Raw genomic sequence first — 3,283 nt, 5'->3', positions numbered from 1 at the left:
CCTGGTTCTCACTTATTCGATCAATTATATTAAAACATTTTTGTTTTTTAATCCCTTGAATATAACTGTAATCTTTATCACTTTTTGAAATAATTTTCTGTTGTGACAAAGCACGATCAAAAGAAATCAAAGAATCATCAATTCGACTATCATTAACCGTAAATGTTGAATCTCGATAATTAATAATAGCTTTATTTCTCTGTAGCCAATCATTACCTAATATTATTGGGTTTGATAATTTAGGAACAATTAAAAAACATGATGGAAAAATTCCGAGACCAATATGCATGTCATATCTAATCTGTTTCTTAATACGCGTAGCATTCTTTCCTATAGCAGTAAACAGTGATATACTAGTAACCGGTAACTCATCAACTTTTCCGTGTTTAACTAAATATTCATAACACGTTTCGGAAATTGCAGTTATTTGACTGCCAGTGTCAATTAATGCATTAATTGGCACTGAAAAGAAATCCACAATAAGTCGCGGGCAAAGAGGAATATTCGATTTTATTTCTTTATTATCCGCTTGAGGATTTTTAATCACATCATTCGTTAAATTACTAAATTCATCATAAAGGTTCTGGCGCGAGGTCCCAACAGATGACATCGCGCCTTCTACCAGTTTAAATGACCGGCGCATGTCTGTAAATCTGAAGGGGTACAGAAATTAGGAGGAGGGATACTCATATCGGGAAGGGAATAACTGTGTGATGGGGGCCCCGCCCCGATCGCCGTCGTCCGAAAGACATCCCCACTTACTCCCACCTGCGAACTCAAAAGATTTACTGACTGAACCCGCTTTGGTTGATTTTCCCCTACCGTCCTCGTATCCTTAGTCATTTGATTCGAACGATTTTGAAACTTATCCTTAGATGGATCCAAATTATTCTGATTAGAGGCACTATAATTATTTGGTTGGGTTTTCTTTTGCGAATTATTCGTATCATCGAAGGTCAAATCAAGCTGAGCCAAACCCTGACAAATTCTATCGAAATTAGAAAAATCTACTGTGGCAAAAGCATCGCGCACTCGCATTGGCATTTGCTGTATGATAGTATAGTACATTTCGTATGGCTCGATTTTTGGTAAGAAATATTGAGCCTCTTGTACTTGTTTCAGAAAATAAGCTTGTAAGCTTTCTTTATTACCTTCAAAACGTCTAGCTAGCCAACTCGATTTGAGCCTAACCCGAATTGGAATAGAGTAAAACTCTTCGAGGAATTTAATTTTAAAAATATCGTAAGTTGTTATTTCGACTTTTCTCGTTTCAAACCATGCTAACGGTCTTCCCTCGAAAATTCCATCCAAGATATTCAATTTAGTCTCCTCACGAATATTTTTTAGTGTCATATATTTATCTAATTTTTCTAAAAATTTATTCGGATTCATACTCTCGTCAAATTTGGGAGCTTTTGCCTCTAAATGCACTGAACGAAGTCCGTCAACTAAAGCATTAACTACCTCATTATTATTATTATTATGATTAAGTCTAGCGACCTGATCTCTTAACTGAAGCAACTGAACATTCTGTGTATTGTTAAGTTGTCTAAGACGTACAATTTCTGCCTGTAATTCCTCCGGGGTCATGGCATTCATTTCATTTTCGCTATCACCTTCCATATCGTTAAATAAATCTTTCAAATTTCTTCGCGAATTATAATTTCTACGATTATTTCTAAAATTCTCTAAACCCGGTAAAAGAACACCACTTTTCGATCACAACAAAATTTTCATGCAAACACGAATTCAAATCATAAAATTGTTGGGTCTACGATTCATGCCCTTACGTTGAGCGCCATTTGTAACAATTTAATTATATCAAAATGTGAAAAAATAAGATTTTACATAAAATGAATGAATTTTCAGAATAAATGATCAATAAGACAATTGGGATCTGAAATACTGCGATACGCCATCTGGTGAGAGCCTTGTTGTGGTGGCCATGTTTTCATTCCGCGTTTCTCTAACATATACAAAAGAAAGAGATAAAAAACCAAGATGGTTGTCACAAGAAGGCTAAGGGGTGGGTCAGTTTCGCGTGATTTCTGATCCCAATTTGAAATAGGCAATGTAAATAAAAAATAATCACTAAATTCAATTAGATCGTATAATTGTTGCGCTTTCAGTTTTCGGATTATAATAAATAATTCGACCTTGTCAATTATAATTCTCAAGAGACGTCTCTATCGCGCAATATAATTTTAAATTAGTATAAATTAATATAAAAATAATTTCAGTCAAACATATAGATTTTTACAAATAAAAATTAAGAGATTAGTTGATAATATAAAAGATTTGAATATACATTCAGACAAATACACATTCATAAGACAAAATAAATCAAGAAAATACAAAAACTTAGCTTCCGTTGCTTTCGTTGAAATAGTGAAGTGGAGATTGCAAAATGCAGTTTGATTGACTCGTACAAACCACGACGTGAAGAGCCCAATTATTTTTAACTTCAATATATTATTCGGCTTGGCATAGTTTTGAATAGGAACGATCGAAGACAAAAGATAGTTCCAGTCGTCGTTACAAAAGCCACGTGGTGACGGTCGCTGTATTAATCCACTTAATCCACACTCATCCCATTATGCAGAAGCACCATACTATAAAGTATATTTTTACATTTTAAATAACAATAAATTTAATTTATTTATCACTTGGAAAATGTTCAAATGAATACCTATAAGGTCGCTGGCAGCACGCTTACAATATGGCGATGAATACGAACAGCAAACGGAAGTGAGGGATTTCTCTAATTCACGAGGCCATATCACTCAAGAAAATTCAAGAAATCCCCACTTGAATCGACGCATACGCACAATAATTACAATCATACTCGTGACAATTCTCCACGCATCATTCAAATGATATCCCTGAATCCAGGCAACCATTCAAATTTAATTTGTACGAGTCAATCAAACTGCATTTTGCAATCTCCACTTCACTATTTCAACGAAAGCAACGGAAGCTAAGTTTTTGTATTTTCTTGATTTATTTTGTCTTATGAATGTGTATTTGTCTGAATGTATATTCAAATCTTTTATATTATCAACTAATCTCTTAATTTTTATTTGTAAAAATCTATATGTTTGACTGAAATTATTTTTATATTAATTTATACTAATTTAAAATTATATTGCGCGATAGAGACGTCTCTTGAGAATTATAATTGACAAGGTCGAATTATTTATTATAATCCGAAAACTGAAAGCGCAACAATTATACGATCTAATTGAATTTAGTGATTATTTTTTATTTACATTGCCTATTTCAA

At 33.3% G+C, this 3,283-nt stretch overlaps 1 long non-coding RNA gene across 1 annotated transcript; it reads right to left on the bottom strand.

The window, feature by feature from the left end:
- Positions 1-2,292: 2,292 nt before the first annotated feature.
- On the bottom strand, positions 2,293-2,868 carry LOC127277416 (uncharacterized). The gene is made up of 2 exons (XR_007842367.1): positions 2,690-2,868; positions 2,293-2,612 (listed from the first exon to the last, which is right to left on the bottom strand). It is a non-coding gene; the product is annotated as an uncharacterized LOC127277416 (long non-coding RNA).
- Positions 2,869-3,283: the final 415 nt, after the last annotated feature.

The sequence above is a fragment of the Leptopilina boulardi genome, unplaced genomic scaffold, assembly GCF_019393585.1.
Source record: "Leptopilina boulardi isolate dan_hultmark-lab unplaced genomic scaffold, ZJU_Lbou_2.1 LbouV2_166, whole genome shotgun sequence".
Taxonomy (NCBI): domain Eukaryota; kingdom Metazoa; phylum Arthropoda; class Insecta; order Hymenoptera; family Figitidae; genus Leptopilina; species Leptopilina boulardi.
The sequence above is the reverse complement of the archived record's forward strand: the minus strand, read 5'-3'. Positions and strand labels throughout refer to the sequence as shown.